At 36.4% G+C, this 17,048-nt stretch overlaps 1 long non-coding RNA gene across 1 annotated transcript; it reads right to left on the bottom strand.

Moving 5' to 3' along the window:
• Positions 1 to 4,073: 4,073 nt before the first annotated feature.
• Positions 4,074 to 15,523, bottom strand: LOC132667232 (uncharacterized). Its single transcript, XR_009605049.3, has 3 exons — positions 12,513 to 15,523; positions 11,513 to 11,601; positions 4,074 to 11,328 (listed from the first exon to the last, which is right to left on the bottom strand). It is a non-coding gene; the product is annotated as an uncharacterized LOC132667232 (long non-coding RNA).
• Positions 15,524 to 17,048: the final 1,525 nt, after the last annotated feature.

The following is a 17,048-nucleotide window of genomic DNA, read 5'->3' as shown; positions in this document are numbered from 1 at the left end:
CAGCTCCAACTCCTCCTTAACCCTTGGCAACCACTCATCTGTTCTCCACTTCTATAATTTTATCATTTCAAGAATGTTATATCTATATCTCTATATATAGAGAGAGATGATATATAGATATAGATAGCGCTATATAAATGGAAACACACAATATTTAACTTTTGGAATTGGCTTTCTTTTCCACTCAGAATAATTTTCAGGAGATTCTTTCAGGTCCTTTCATGTAGCAATACTTCATTACTATTTATTGCTCAGTAGTATTCCAAGGTATGGATGTAACACAATTTAACCATTCAAATGTTGAGACATCTGGATTGTTTCCAGCTTTTGACTGTCACAAATAAAGCTGCTATGAACATTCTGTAAAGATTTTTATGTAAACGTAAATTTTCACTTCTCTGGGATAAATACCCCTAAGTGCAATAACTGAGTCATATGGTTTAGCCAAACTGTTTTCCAGAGTTGCTGTAACACTTTACATTCCCATCAGCAATATATGAGTGATCAAGTTTCTCCACATTCTTGCTGGTATTTGGTATTGTCACTATTTTTTATTTTAGCCATTTTAAGTGTGTAGTGCTGTCACATTGTAGCTTTAATTTGTATATTAATAATGGTAAATGATATTGATCATCTTTTCATGTGCTTGCCATCTGTATGTTCTGTGTGTCAAAACGTCTCTTCATGTCTTTTGACTATTTTCTAACTGGATTTTTTTTTTTTTTTTAACCATTGAGTTTGAGACCTCTTTATATAGTCTAGGTACTAGTCTTTCATCATATATGTAGTCTCTAAATATTTTCTCAGACTCTGTAGCTTGTCTTTCATCTGTTAACAGTGTATTTCACAGAGCAAAACCTTTAATCCTGATGAAATCCATTTTATCAATTTTTCCTTTTATGGATCATGCTTTGGGTGTTAACTCCAAGAACACTTTGTCAAACATTAGATCCCAAGGATTTTACCCTGGTTTTTCTAAAACTTTTATAGAAACCTTTATAAATTTATAAAAAATAAATTTCTAAATTTCTAAAAATTTTTATAAATCTTTAGAAGTCTATAGAAATTTCACATTTCACGTTTTAGTATTTTGATCGATTTTGAGTTAATTTTTTATAAGGTATGAAGTTTAGGTTGAGGCTCATTTTCTTGGACTATGGATGTCCATTTGCTTCAGCAATATTTGTTGAAAAAGCTATATTTCAGCTTTTTCAGCTATATTTTCAGCTGGAAAAAAAATAGCTGGAGATGTTTGTGTTGGCCTATTTCTAGGTTTTCCATTCTGTTTCATTGAGCTATGTCTATCCCTCTACCAATATCACACAATCTTGATTACTAAGCTTTATAGTAAGTCTTGAAATCAAGTAGACTGATTATTCCACTTTATTCTTCTTTTCCAAAATTGTTTTAGTTATTCTAATTCCTTTGCCTTTCCATATGAATTTTAGAATAATCTTGTCTAAATCTACAAAATTCTTGCTGGGATTTTGATTGGAAGTGCATTAAAGCTGTATATCAGTTTGGTGAGAATTGACATTTTTACTATATTGAGTACTCCAATCCATGAACACATTTCTCCATTTATTTAGGTCTTCTAGAATTTCTTTCATTTGCACTGTGTAGTTTTTAGCATATAATCCTATATTTAAGGATTTTTGGTAGAAAGATGGTAAACAGTTGTATTTTTACCTTTGGTGTCTATCTGATTATTGCTAGTATACAGAAATACAGTTGGGTTTTGTATACTGATCTGGTGTTTGTAACCTTGCTGAACTCACTTATTATTAGTTTTAGCAAGGTTTTCGGTTGGTTTTTTGTTGTTGTTGTTTTGTTTTTTTGAGACTCCTTGGGATTATCTATATAGTCAATTGTCTCCCAATAGGGACAGTTTTGATTTTTTTCTTTACCATCTGTATGCCTTTTATTTTTTTTCTTGCCTCCATGTACTGGCTAGAATGTCCAGAACTATGTTGAAAAAGTGATGAGAATGGATATCCTCATCTTTTTCCTAATCTCAGTATTAACTCTTACAGCACCAAGTGTAATGTTAACTATAGGGTTTTTGTGTTTTTTTAAAACCTTTTTAAAATTACGAATAAGCGCTGAATTTTGTTAAATGCCTTTTCGGTGTCAATTGATTAGTACAATGTGATTTTTCTTCTTAGCCCCGTGGGGGAGGAGTGGGATGAGCACACCTGCTTACAGGCTGATGGGGGAAGAAATTTGAACTCCCTGATCAGCCTTTGCTGGCATGGATGATGTTTAGATGGAGTTCTTTAGACCTCAGAAATATTTAGACCCTCTTTTTTTAATTTTCTATGTTCATTTTTTTTTTTTTTTAAGTAGGCTTCGTGCCCAGCACAGAGCCCAATCAAGACCTTAGCTGAAGTCAAATGTCAAACATCTAACCAACTAAGCCACCCAGGTGCTCCAATCTCCACCTTTTCTAACAAAGCCTTAATTCCTTAGGGACATACTAATAAAAATGCTATTTGGTATAATTCAGGGAAGCCAAGACTTAAATTCTCCAGATTAATTCAAAATTTACCATCAAATGTATCTCTCATATGCCCCTCTGAAATGTACAGTTTTGCTCATAAAGTTCCCCAAAGTGTCCAACGTAGTTCTCAATTGCCTTTGGTAAAATTGTGGCATTTAGAAAGATAGGAGCATTAGTTATGACAATAATGAGAAAACATAAAAAGAAGCACGTGCCCATCCCAATGGAGGGTAAACTAACCCATGAAAACTCAGAGAGTGGTGTTTTTGCACCTTTTGTCTCCATGTTCTAACTAATGGCTGACTGTCATTAACTGTAGGCCTGACAACTTGCAGTCCCAGTTCAAACAGGTGAGGATAATCAAGTCAGTTCTAAGTGGCAAGGAAACAATACTTAGGAGAGTTTTTATAAGATTCTGAAAGATGACCCTAGTCAAAGTTTGTGGAAAGGATGACACTCTAACAAGACTTTGTTTTTTAGTCCTTAGGGCTAATTCAAATGGTAGCCTCATCAGCCCTATGCTTTGTCCTCTCCTCAAAGATTTTCTTTTACAGAAAAACAACACAGAAGACATCAAAATGAAAGATAAAATGGAAGAGGAGACAATGATACAAGCCAAATTTAACCAAAAGGCAAAATAACACAAATTGATCAGAATCTAACATTTTATTCTTAATCCTAGGAGTAAAAATAAACTTATGTTGAAAGGCACCATTAAAGCTTAAAGCTCAGATTCAGTTATGAAAGTACCACATCATTATTGGCAAATAGATTTCAGGAGTCTCAGATATGCACACAGCTACCATGTTGAAGTTCCTGGTCCATGGTAATAAGGATCTTAACAGAGTCTCTGTAGGACCTCAAAAATGCCAAAGCCCACCAATGGAAGATCAACAGTGACATGCCAAAGTAACAATAAGCCAATTATACTTATCTTGCTACATCAAGGGAGAACCTCTACCTCCCCCAATACAGACACACACCAGGGCAAAGTTTAGGAGAATCATAATCTAAGAAGGTTAGGAAGGGCCTTTGAAGGGGTATTAATATTTGTGCTGAGTGGTTTTAATATAGGTCCTAAATGTGAGTAACTGACAGGAATAGGTAGGTTTGGAGAAGCAAGGTTATTTATTGATTGATTCAGGCTTAAAGCAAGATTTTTTTTTTTCCTGTATTAGAATATTTATTTTATTTTTTGAAGTTTTTATTTAAAATCCAGGTAGTTAACATACAGTGTAATATTAGTTTCAGGTGTACAATGTAGTGATTTGATTCAACACTTTCATACAACACCCAGTGCTCATCACAGTCAAAGCAAGACTTTTAATTAAAAAAAAATTGTTTACTTTTAAAGATTTTATTTTGAAGTAATCTCTACACCCAATGTGGAGCTCAAAAAACCCAGTCCTGAGATCAAGAATCACATGCTCCACTGTCTGAGCCAGCCAGGTACCCCCAAGCAAGATTTTTGAACTGGAGGAAGATGTTTCTTATGGCTTTACTTTGGGTCTGTTAATGCGGCCCGAGTTAAGAACTTTAAAGGGATACTTGGGCCTTGAGTCTGTTCCTGTAGTTTATGAGTTAAGATCTTCACTGGGTACAAAAGCATACTTCTCAATCCCTTAAATTAGCTTTTGATTCATTTTGGGTTTTCATGTATAAGTACATCTCATTTATTTAGAGGTAATAATTCTGGTAGCCATTATTATCTCAAATACAATAATATCTTGCGATATAACTTTGCTTGGAAAAATTTCCATATTTTAAAAATGAAGGCATAGGGGTGCCTGGCTGGCTCAGTCGGTGGAGCATCTGACTCTTGATCTCCGGGTCATGAGTTCAAGCCCCACAATGGGTGTGGAGCCTATTTAAAAATAAAAAATAAATAAAAATAAAAATGAAGACATGGAGGGGTGCCTGGCTAGCTCAGTGGGTATAGCATGCAACTTTTGATCTCAGGGTTGTAGGTTCAAGTACCCACATTGGGTATGAAGATTACTTAAAAATAAAAACTGGGATGCCTGGGTGGCTCAGGTGATTGAACGTCTGATTCTTGGTTTTGGCTCGGGTTACAATCTCATGGTTTGTGAGTTTGAAGCCCACGTCTGGCTATGTGCTGATAGCGTGGAGCCTGCTTGGGATTATCTCTCTCTCTCTGACACTTCTGCCCTCTCTCTCTCTCTCTCTCTCTCTCTCTCTCAAAATAAATAAACTTTGGGGAAAAAATTTAAAAAAGTAAAATCTTTAAAAATATAAAAACAGAATACAAATGAAGACATGGGTTCCTTTGTACTCTTAATATCCTATGACTTTCAGTTAAAAAGTAAAGAATATGAAGACTACTCACAAGAAAAGTATTAAGATGCCTCCTAAACATATAAGAAATGCTTACACTTATCCACAAAGAAACATGTAAAAACTAAAAGTACACATATTTTTCATCTATACATATTGTAAAGATAAAAATTTTAGAATATGCTGTGCAAAGCAAAGATGTGGGGAAAGAGGCATCCAATAGGATTGCTAGAATTTTAAGTTTATTAACAAAATGCAATTCGGTAATAACAAAATGTGTAATACTCTTTTCTAGGAACTTACCCTTCAGATGTATTCACAAATACTTGAAACGGCACATGCATAGGGATACTCCTAGCAGGACTGTTTGTAACAATAAAAAACTGGAAACAACCCAAACGTCCAACTCAAAGTGATTTCAAATAAAGTAGGATATACCCATACAGTGGAAACAGTTGCAACCATACAAAATTGGCTATTGGAAATTTGGATTGGGGTGCCTGGTTGGCTCAGTAAGTAGAGCATGCGACATTTAACCTCAGGTAGTGACTTCTAGCCCCACTTTGGGTGTAGAGATTACTTAAAAACAAATTAGGATCATGGTTATATTTGGGAAATTGTGGTTGAATAGTGCTGGAAGGGGCACAAATGACCTTCTGGGGTGATGGTTACACAAGTATGTTCAATTTGTGGAAGATCATCACACTGTACACTTACAGCTAATACATTGTTTTGTATGTATGTTATACTTCAAGAAAAAAGATTCTAATGAATAAAGCAGTGTTATGTATTTATATGCAATTATCTTTATGTTAACTAAAAAAACACAAAGATCAGAATAGTGTATATAAAATCCTACAATTTGAAAAATATATGTGCATGACTGTACACGCATAGACAATCTGGAAATATAGGAAGGTGATAGGAGTGGTTGCCTCTGGGCCATGTGTTCGATATAAGACATTTTTCAATATGGAAGCATTTGGATCTTTAAAATATTTTACTGTGCGCATGTATTACTCATTCAAAATTAATATAATTTATTAATTTAAATAATTTTTGTTCTCTAGAACCCAAAATAAATTTGTCACTACCTAAAAATTATTCTACTAATCATGGGGGTATCCTCAGACCTGTCATAGCCTATTTACTTTTTTTTTTTCAATGTTTATTTATTTTTGAGAGAGAGAGAGACAGAGCACGAGAAGGGTAGGAACAGAGAGAGAGGTGGACACAGAACCCGAAGTGGGGTCCAGGCTCTGAGCTGTCAGCACAGAGCCGGACGTGGGGTTGGAACCCACCAACTGTGAGATCATGACCTGAGCCGAAGTCGGATACTTAACCGACTGAGCCACCCAGGCTCCCCTAGCCTATTTACTCTTTAATTACATTAAGTGGGTGTAGTGCATTCTTGAGTCCAGGATGATCAGTAGCAGATAACAAAAATAGAGTAGACTTACTACATGTAAGCATACGTAAAGTTATAGGAAAAGAGAACAGCTGGAAAGTGAGTAGACAAAAATTAGAAAAAATGTACATGAAATGACCCACAGAAGTAATACAATCAAGGTCATTTGGTTAAGGAGCAAATGGCTCTACCTATTCAACAACTTTTTTTTTTTTTTAACGTTTATTTATTTGAGAGAGACAGAGAGCGAGTGCAAGCGTGAGAGTGGGGGAGGGGCAGAGAGAGAGGGAGACACAGAATTCTAAGAATGCTCCAGGCCCTGAGCTGTCAGCACAAAGCCCACGCGGGGCCTAACTCATGAACCGTGAGATGGTGACCTGAGCCGAAGTCGGACGCTTAACTGACTGAGCCACTCAGGCACCCCTCAACCACTTTTGAATTTATGATGTAGCAAATGCTGTTCACATGTTCAACTTAATTCACAATAGAAAAAAATAATGAAAAATAGATTACTTTAAAAATCATGAGGTATAGTCTTCACACCATTCTAGTGTGATCATAAAACAGAATGACATGGAAAGCAAATGATCCTGGAAGTGCTACCAGGATTGTGTGGCAGGTAACTCCAAGGAGCTAGACACAGTTCCTTTCTTTTCCTTTTCCCTCTTTTTCACCTCTGGCTCCTATCACTCAAATATAAAATGGTCTATTTTTTTTTTTCCTCTGAGGATAGAGCTTGATTATTTACCACAAAAGCCCCAGATATTAGAATCCCAAATAACTATTTTCCTTTAATGAAAGTTATGTGTGAGATTTGTGCGTGTATGCACATGTGTGTACTTTCTGGTTCATTGTTGCTTAAAGCAGCAAAAGCAAAATACGAATCAATGGGACATTTGTTAAAGAATGTCTTATCTCCAGCCAAAACAAGTAATCAGACATAACACTAAAGACATACCTATTTAAGTAAGAGAGAAAATAAACTTGCCTGTTACTATTACTCCTATGTCTAGAAGTCACAAGCAATGCTCCAAGGAAAAGAATGGAGCAAAAAGCATCAGAAAGAGGAGGTAAAAGAACCATTATTTGAAGAAGAAATCTCCCCCCCCTCCACAACTTGGAAAACTAATGTGAATCAAAAGGGTAATATGGAGACTTAAAAGGAAAACACATTGGGGCACCTGGGTGGCTCAGCTGGTTAAGTGTCTGATATCAGCTCGGGTCATGATCTCACAGCTCTTGAGTTCGAGCCCCGCCTCGGGCTCTGTGCTGACCGCTAGGAGCCTGGAGCCTACCTCTGCTTCTGTGTCTCCCTCTCTCTCTGCCCCTCCCCCACTCACATTCTGTCTGTCTCTCTCTCAAAAATAAACATTAAAAAAAATTAAAAAAAGGAAAACATATTAATATCACTATTTTTCTATATAACAATGACCAATTACAAAAATAAAAATAATGTTCCATTTGGAGTAGCAACATATAAAAATATGAAATGCAAAAGAATTAAGTTTATGAGTACATAGGACCTATATTTTAAAAATGCAAATATTTATTAAAGAAAAGAAAGTATAATTTAAACTGTCCATGTACTTGAATTGGAAGAATCGGTTTTGTAAAGATACAACTTTTTCCCAGATTTGAAAATTACTTAAGTGTAATTCCAGTAAAAGTTCTAAGGGTATTTTTGGGGAAAAGGGAGTTGGGGAAGACCAGATGATTCTAAAACTCATCTAGATTAATAAATTTATGAAAATAGTAATAATATTCTTAAAAAACAATGAGTTATAATTAACTATCAGATGCTATAATTTATAAATCTCTAGTAATTAAGACACTGAAATGGCAGAATTAAAGCATGAATTTATTTTACTTCTCTTCCAATTTTATTCCTTAGATGAATATACAGAAATTATTAAGTCCACAAAAACACCAACAGAGATTTTTTGGGCACTATCGTTTAGGGAATTAATATGAATAGGACTGTCTGGGCTTTTGAGAGGTTTTATAACACTAATAACTGCCATTTGTAGAATGATTACTTCAAGTTCAGTGCTCTGTTAGGCATATTACATACGTAACTTCATTTGACTCATACAACAACCTTATGAGGTATTATCTGATATTGTTTCCATTATATGGGAGACAGAAAAATGAGTAGTAACTTACTTCAAGGGAAGAGGAAGCAAACCAGTTTGCCCCAGAAAACCCAGGAGGGGCTCATAATAGATACCAGATATAATGGATAAACTCTCTCAAAGAGAGTTTGAGAGACTGCATACAGGAACTATAAATCTCTCCTCCTACACATCTCCACATATCTATTCAGAAGACATTTTCTGCACTTAGTCAAAAGCAGACATTCAGGGCCCAAGGCACTGGGTATAGTTGTGGGCATGAGTGAGAGCTGAAAAGGGAATTCACACAAAGTCTGTCATTGAAACACTGTTACTTCCAGTCCCTTTTCTCTGTCCTGTATGTAAAATATTATCAGCCAGGAGTATCAAAAGATCTGGAGAGCAATTCAACACCAACCACAAGATTCAGTATCAAACTGATATGAAGGATGGCCCCCCCCCCCCCCAAACAAATGGCTTTCTACCCAGTGACTCATAAGTGAAGCTACCCAGGTAACAGATTAAATATGAAAGAACATCCAGGATTCAAACAGAAAGGCCTTGGAAAAGAAAAGTAAATTTAAGATAATGAGGAAAAGGGATCGTGAGTGAAATAAATAATACCTACAAAATAATTTATTAAATTTTTTTCATAAGGATAAAGGAAATCCAGAAATAAAGTATTTTAATAAAAAAGAAACTTATCAGAGAATAAAAAACAGGTCTTAAAAATTAGAGTTTTAGGGGCGCCTGGGTGGCTCAGTTGGTTAAGCGCTCGACTTCGGCTCAGGTCATGATCTCACGGTCCGTGAGTTCAAGCCCCGCATCAGGCTCTGTGCTGACAGCTCAGAGGCTGGAGCCTGTTTCAGATTCTGTGTCTCCCTCTCTCTCTGACCCTCCCCCGTTCATGCTCTGTCTCTCTCTGTCTCAAAAATAAATAAACATTAAAAAAAAAAATTAGAGTTTTGACACGTTCAATTTATATAGCCAAGAAATCTTCCAGCTGAGATTTAAAAACAGCTGAGACTTAAAAGAAAAATTGTACAGAAATGATAGGAGACCTAGAGATTCAGTCCATAATGATTGGACTTCTAGGACAACTGGAATTCCAGAAAGATATAAAATGAAAAATGGGGAGGAGAACTTTAAAAATTATATAATAAGTAATAAAATAAATTTTCCCAGAATTGAAGAAATGCAAGTATCCAGATTAAAATGGTCCATCATGTGCCCCAAACAATGCATATGAAAAGATACACAACAGGCACATTTTCATCCAATTCTAGTATATAAGAGAAGACAAAAAGAACCTTAAGGAGTATGAGGAAACAGGTTCTGAATAAAAGAATGAGAATCAGAGTTGCATTAGGCTTTTGAACACTGGATATAACTGGATGTAACTCTATGGTATGAACACATTGGTAACTTAACTTTCCTTCTCCTCCTGAGAAATCAAAGCAACAAGAAAAAATTAGAAACAACAAAATGAAAAGAGGATTAAAAAAATATTGCCCCACTTTTTCAGCAAAGAGGTGTCAGACAAAATCTGTGGAACCCAAAAGAAAACCAATTAAAATTAAATAGAGGGGTGCCTGGGTGGCTCAGTCAATTGAGTGTCTTGACTTCGGGTCATGGTCTGGCAGTTCACGGGTTCGAGCCCTGCACTGGGCTCTCCGCTGTCAGTCAGAGCAGAGCCTGCTCTGGATCCTCTGCCCTCTTCTCTTTGCCCCTCCCATCACTTGCACTCTTTCTCAAAAATAAATAAATGTTGAAAAAATAATAAAATTAAACAGAAAATGCAAAGAGAACATCAAGGGACCTCATGAGTAGCAGGCCTCAGAAAGTAGCAGCAAAGCATACTTCCTGAAAGGAGAAACTCATCCAGAAATGCAAACTCTATAGCCTATAAATCTAATAACTGAGGGGTAACGTAAGCTGAGCTTCAGCAGAAGTCACAAGTTGGGATGCAGAGAAAATGCACAGAGTATCTATCTGAGAGGGCTCCTAATAGCACATCTCAGAAAGATCCAGCAGAATCTTACTCCATGAAGGTCAAGGGCTCATTGGTAAGTGCAAGGGCTCTGTCCTGTTTGCTGCTGCTGCTGGTGAAGGGCCTGGGAATGCAGGGCTGGGAACAAAAATCCTTCCAGACTCAGCTTGGGTCAGAGGACCAAAGGGAGGAGGGCTACACAAAATCTTGTCAGAGGAGCCATGCTGGCTGGAATCTGTGGTCTCTGTGACTGCGAAGAGAGGGCTTCTGAACGGTCTGACGCCTGGCAGGGAACCCTGGCCCCTCCACCATCCATGAACTCACCTGCAAATAGCCGGACCAGGAAAAACCATGTCATTGTAAATTAACGTTGAAGAAAGGCTATGGCAGGACATCAGCACAACGATTTTGTAAGAGAAAATGTGAAAGAGCTATAAAGATTACAAATGCATCAAAGACATTTGCAGGAAAATGATGTCATAGAACAGATGAAAATATTGGCCACACATTCCACCACAAAAGAAGTCTGCAAAATACACATGTAGGAACTCATACATTAGTTTTTCCTTTGGCCCTTTTGCTGCATCTTTTATATTAAGACTGTTCTTTCCTTTTAAAGAACATAAAAATATTCACCAATGTTAATTTTTCTTTTATAGCTTCAATTTTAACTCTTAATTCCATCTTTAATTTTTTTTCTGGAATTTGGTATGAGGTAGGAATGTAACTTACAATTTTTCCATATACCAATTTTATTTGAGGATAGAGAAATGCATATTTCCAAAGTAAACATACCTCATGCTTATTTGGCTACTAAATTCTCTGGCTTGATCAATCACTGATAATTAGGGTAGAATATACGTACAGCTTCTTCAGCAAGCTTTTTGCCCCATGAAGAGAACTAGTGATATTATAGACATCTCCTGGCCTGTCACTATGTCTCTGTGCTCACTGCCAGGGAGGCTGCAGATTCTCCAACAAAATCCAGTTAGATTCAGAACTGAAAATGCCTTGTTTCAGGTACCTATAAAAAGCAAATTTTTAAAAATAGGGCAGATTTATGCCACTGTTTTGTAATACTTTTAATAGTTGTATGTTATTTTTGTATCAACAAGTTTTTTGCTTAAAAATACAAATTGTAAATAACCATTATTCATAAGGTGAGTTGAGAACTGTATAATTTATTAAGAATTCCAGCATAGGGTCACCTGGATGGCTCAGTCGGTAAAGCGTCTGACTCTTGATTTCAGCTCAGGTCAGGATCTCATGGCCGTGGGACTGAGTCCTATGTCAGGCTCTGCAATGATAGCACAGAGCCTGCTTGGAATTCTCTCCCTTTCTCTCTTTCCCTCTCCTGCTTGCACACACACATGCATTCCCTCTCTCAAAATAAATAAGTAAACAAGATTCATTAGGGAAGTTTAAAAACACGAAGTAAAATGAATCCTCTCTCCCCACACACGCAACATTAAAAAAAAAATTATCAACAATTCTGTCATTCTTCAGGTAACATTTACTGACTCCTTATTAAGTGTCTGGAAACATCCCAAGCCTGCCTTACCTCATTCAAAACTCAAGAAAACCCAATGAACTAGGTCAGTGGCAGAATTAGTACAAAGCTAATAGTTTCTATACACGAATACCTTCCAAAAAAGGGGCCCTATCAATATCTTCATGTTTATTATGTTTTTGTAAAGTATGTAAAAATGTCTGTTTCTACCATAGTCAGTTAAGACTACCGTCTCTTTCCATTTCAACTGCCCCTTATTTGCATTTCCCTTCCTGTTTAGCGGAAGTAGAGGTGGCAGTAGGTATTTCTGAGATTTTGTTAAGGATTGACTGGAAATATTTTTTGTGCTTTCCAATCTCTCTGCCATATCTAATTACATTATTGCTGGCCATCTCCAGTTTGGGATGTCTTCTAAGAATACCCTGAATGTGGCCAATTCAAAAAATATTTAAGACATTCATTCTACAGAAAATTTGAAATGCCCTAAAATCTCATAGCTCAGATATATCAAAGAAAGTCAATAGAGGTTTCCTCAAATTTGACAACAATCCTAAAAATGACACTGCATCACTAGTTCAGAGTTGAGAATTTGGAAGAAACCTCTGAGCTATCAAAAATAAAAGGCAAATTTCCATCAGCTTATGTTAGAAGATACTCCAAGTTAGTTTCCTGTTCCTCCTATAGAAAATGATAATTACATGGGGCACCTGGGTGGCTCATTTGGTTGGGTGTCTGACTTCAGCTCAGGTCATGATCTCGTGGTTCGTGGGCTCGAGCCCTGTGTCGGGCTCTGTGCTGACAGCTCAGAGCCTGGAACCAGCTTTGGATTCTGTGTCTGCCTCTCTCTTTGCCCCTCCCCCATTAGCATGTGCTCTCTCTCAAAAATAAACATTAAAAAAAATTAAAAAGAAAATTATAATTACAAAGTTGTTAAATGAAGAGAGACTCCATGTGTATGATTTTCTTGGCCTAAGAAATACTTCAAATTGTATGTAACACGGTAGTCATAATTTTGTGGGTTTGTTTTCTTAAATACAGCTTGCCAAATTTAGTAAGCAAAACCTACAAAATCTAGAACCATTCATGAAGTTATTATATTATTTTTGTTGAAAGGTTAATAAGTTGAAGTTCAGAGAGATCAATCAACTCTCCAAAGTCATGTAGATATTAAAAGGTGAAATATGACATAAAATCACATTTTCACTCCCCAAAATATTGAACAGAACCATAAGATAGTATTGGTTAACTGTTCATGACAAACTATGTGGCCATGGCAATTTCGTTGACCTCTGGAAACTTCAGTTTCACTGTGAACGAAAAAAAAAAAAAAACAAAAGAGATAGACAGATCCCACTAGGTCATCTTTAAGTTGTCCTTCAAAACTAGGTCAATGGCATCTACCTTGAACTTAGTAGTGGGTGGAAGCCCCAATCTATCACAGGGTATGCAGTGAGGGTTGCTAGGCTTCCTGCACACATTCAAATTTATAAAAATTTGTTGATTTGTACTAGTATGGTTTTGCTCATAATGAAAATTCGCTCCCCTCCAATAATATATAGGAGTGAATCAGTGTAATTGCACTTAGGTTTCTGTTGAGTTTACCAACCTAGGACAAGAGAGAAACTATAGCTGTATACTACTACTACTGACTACATCATCAAACATGTCTAGACTGTTTTTAGTTTAATTAAAATTTTCTTTTGTGGGGTGCTGGATGGCTCAGTCAGTTAAGGGTCCGACTTTGGCTCAGGTCATGATCTCAGAGTTCATCGGTTCAGGCCCCGCGTCGGGCTCTGCGCTGACAGCTCAGAGCCTGGAGCCTGCTTCAGATTCTGTCTCCCTCCCTCTCTGCCCCTCCTCTGCTCACATTCTGTTTCTCTTTCCTTGAAAAATAAACATTAAAAAATATACATTTTTTACTCCCTTGGATTTTCTTTCTTGATTTCACAACTTGACAGTTATTTGAGAAGTTATTTTTTCATTTATTTTCTCATGGATTCGTCCTTAGAAAATAACTCTAGGGGCATCTGGGTGGTGGCTCAGTTGGTTAAGCATCTGACTTTGGCTCAGGTCATGATCTTGCATTTCATGAGTTCAAGCCCCATGTCGGGCTCTGTGCTGACAGCTCAGATTCTGTGTCTCCCTCTCTCTCTGCCCCTCCCTCGCTTGCACTCGATCTGTCTCTGAAGAATAAATAAATGTTTAGAAAAAAATTTTTTTTTTCTTTTGAGATAACCCTAGATTCACATGTAGTTTTAAGAAGTAATAGAGATACTATGTATCTTTTCCTCAGTTTTCCCTTGGTGAATCTTATGAAACTATAACACAATATCACAACCAGGATACTGATAGCGATATAATCAAGATGTAGAACATTTCCATCAGCACAAGATCCTTAACACTGCCCTTTTATAGACACACTCACTTCCCTCTTATCCTTAACTCCTGGCAACCACTAATCTGTTCTCCATTTTTAAAATTTTGCATTTTGAGAATGTTACACAAATGGAACCCTACATTATGTAATCATTTGAGATTGACTTTTTTTTTATTCAGGATAATTATATAGAAATTCACGTAAGTTGTTTTAAATAAGTTGGGGATGCCTGGCTTGCTCAGTCCAAAAGTATGCAACTTTTGATCTCAGGGTAATGAATTTGAGCCCCACGTTGGGCATAGTTTACCTTAAAAAATAATAATAGTTTGTTCCTTTGTGTTATATAGTATTCTATGCTGCAGATGTACCATAGCAATTTGTACATGTAGATATTCGGTTGTTTCAGCACCATTTGTTGAAAAGATTATCCTTTCTTGTTTTTGCTCCTGTGTTAAAGATCAGTTGATTGGGGCGCCTGGATGGCTCAGTCGGTTAAGCATCCGACTTCGGCTCAGGTCATGATCTCACGGTCCATGAGTTCGAGCCCCGCGTCGGGCCCTATGCTGACAGCTCAGAGCCTGGAGCCTGCTTCAGATTCTGTGTCTCCCTCTCTCTCTGACCCTCCCCCATTCATGCTCTGTCTCTCTCTGTCTCAAAAATAAACATTAAAAAAAAAAGATCAGTTGATTATATGTTTATGGGTCTATTTCTAGGCTCTCTACTCTGTTCTGCAAATTTGTCTATTCTTTTGCCAATGCTAAACTGTCCTGACTGTCACATAGCAAGTTTTGAAGTCAGGTAGAGTTAATCGTCCAAATTTGTTCTTTTTCTTTAACAGTGTATTAGCTACTCTGGGTTTCTTCTGCCTTTCCATATAAACTTTAGAATCAGTCTGTTGATACCCACAGAATTATCTTGTGGGGATTCTGATTGGGATTACACTGAAACTATAAATAATGCTGGTAAGAACTGGTATCTTAACAATACTGAGTCTTGCTATCCATGAACCTGGGATAACTCTCAATATATTTGGGTCTTCTTTGCTTTCTTCCATCAGAGTATTATAATTATTCTCATATAGATCTTTTACATATTTTGTTAGATTTCTACCTAAATATTTCTTGTAGACAACATATGGTTGGATCTTGTTCTGTTTTCTTAAATCTATTCAACAATCTCTTTTAATTGGTATATTTAGAACATTCACATTTATCCAAAGGATACAAAAATGCTGATTTGAAGGGGCACATGCACCCCAATGTTTAACAATAGCCAAATTATGGAAATAGTCCAAATGTCCATGAAGTGATGAATGGATAAAGAAGATGTGGGGCATGTATATATGGAGCATGTATATATATATCTATATATATACACACACACACACATATATATGTGTATATATGTATACATACATATAGTGTATATAATGGACTATTACTTGGTGATCAAAAAGAATGAAATATTGCCATTTGCAACAACGTGGATGGAACTAAAATGTATTATGCTAAGTGAAATAAGTCAGTTAGAGAAAGATAAGTATCATATGATTTCACTCATATGTGGAATTTAAGAAAGAAAACAGATGAACATAGGGGAAGGGAAGGAAAAATAAGATTAAAACAGAGAAGGAGGCAAACCATAAGAGACTCTTAAAGAGAGAGAACAAACTGAAGGTTGTTGGGTGGGGGGATATGGGTTAAATGGGTGATGAGCATTAAGGAGAGTACTCGGTTGGAATGAGCACTGGTTGTTATACATAAGTGATGAATCACTAAATTCTATTACTGAATTATACTATATGTTATTATTACACTGTATATTAACTAACTTGGATTTTAAAAAAGAAAAAAGAACATTCTCATTTAGAGTGATTACTGGTATAGATGGATTAATATATACTACTTTTCTATGTGTTAGCTTGCTCTTTCTTTTCTTTTGTGTTTCAGTCTTTTTTTTTTTTTTTAAACCTTCTCTGGTTTTAATTGAACATTTTATATAATTCTATTTTATTTCCTCTCTCGGCATCTCAATTATACTTGAAAAAACTTTTAGTGGTTAGGGCACCTAACCTGGCTCAGTTGGTTCAGTGTCTGACTCTTGTTGATTTCAGGTCAGGTCATGATCTCGGGGTTCATGAGATGGAGCCCTGTGTCAGGCTCTGCACTGACAGCATGCAGCCTGCTTGGGATTCTTTCTCTCTCTCTCAAAATAAATAAACTTTTAAAAAAAAATTTAGTGGTTACTCTAGCATTTGCAACATACATCTACATACAACTAATCCACTTTCAAATAACATTGTTCTGCTTATTTGCCTTTATTGTTACTTACTGTATTTTCTTCCTTTCTAATATTATTCTAAGATTCCTTCTTTAATGGCTTCATTTGTTTATAGAACTTCCTTCAGTCATTCTTTTAGCAAAGGTGCATTGAGGTCAAATTTTCTTAAAGAAGTTTTCCTTCCATCTCGAAAATATTTTGAATTCTTCATTCCTCATGGGTATTTTCTCGGCATATAGCACTCTTTGTGGATAGTTCTTTCAGTACTTGGAAAATGATGTACCACCACCTTCCTGCCTCTTCCATCATTCAAATTATTTCTTCTTATACATAAGGTGTCTTTCTCCCTTAATGCTTTCAAGATTTTTGTCTTTAGGGGCACCTGTGTGGCTCAGTCGGTTGAGTGTCCAACTCCTGATTTTAGCTCAGGTCATGATCTCAAGGTTCATGAATTTGAGGCCGTGTCAGGCTTTGCGGTGGCAGCACAGAGCCTCCCTGGGATCTTCTCTCTCTCTCTCCCCTCATCTCCCTGTTCCCTGTCTCTCAAAACAAATAAACTTATATATATATATATATA

This window comes from Panthera onca, chromosome B2 (genome assembly GCF_046562875.1).
Source record: "Panthera onca isolate mPanOnc1 chromosome B2, mPanOnc1 haplotype 2, whole genome shotgun sequence".
NCBI lineage: Eukaryota > Metazoa > Chordata > Mammalia > Carnivora > Felidae > Panthera > Panthera onca.
The sequence above is the reverse complement of the archived record's forward strand: the minus strand, read 5'-3'. Positions and strand labels throughout refer to the sequence as shown.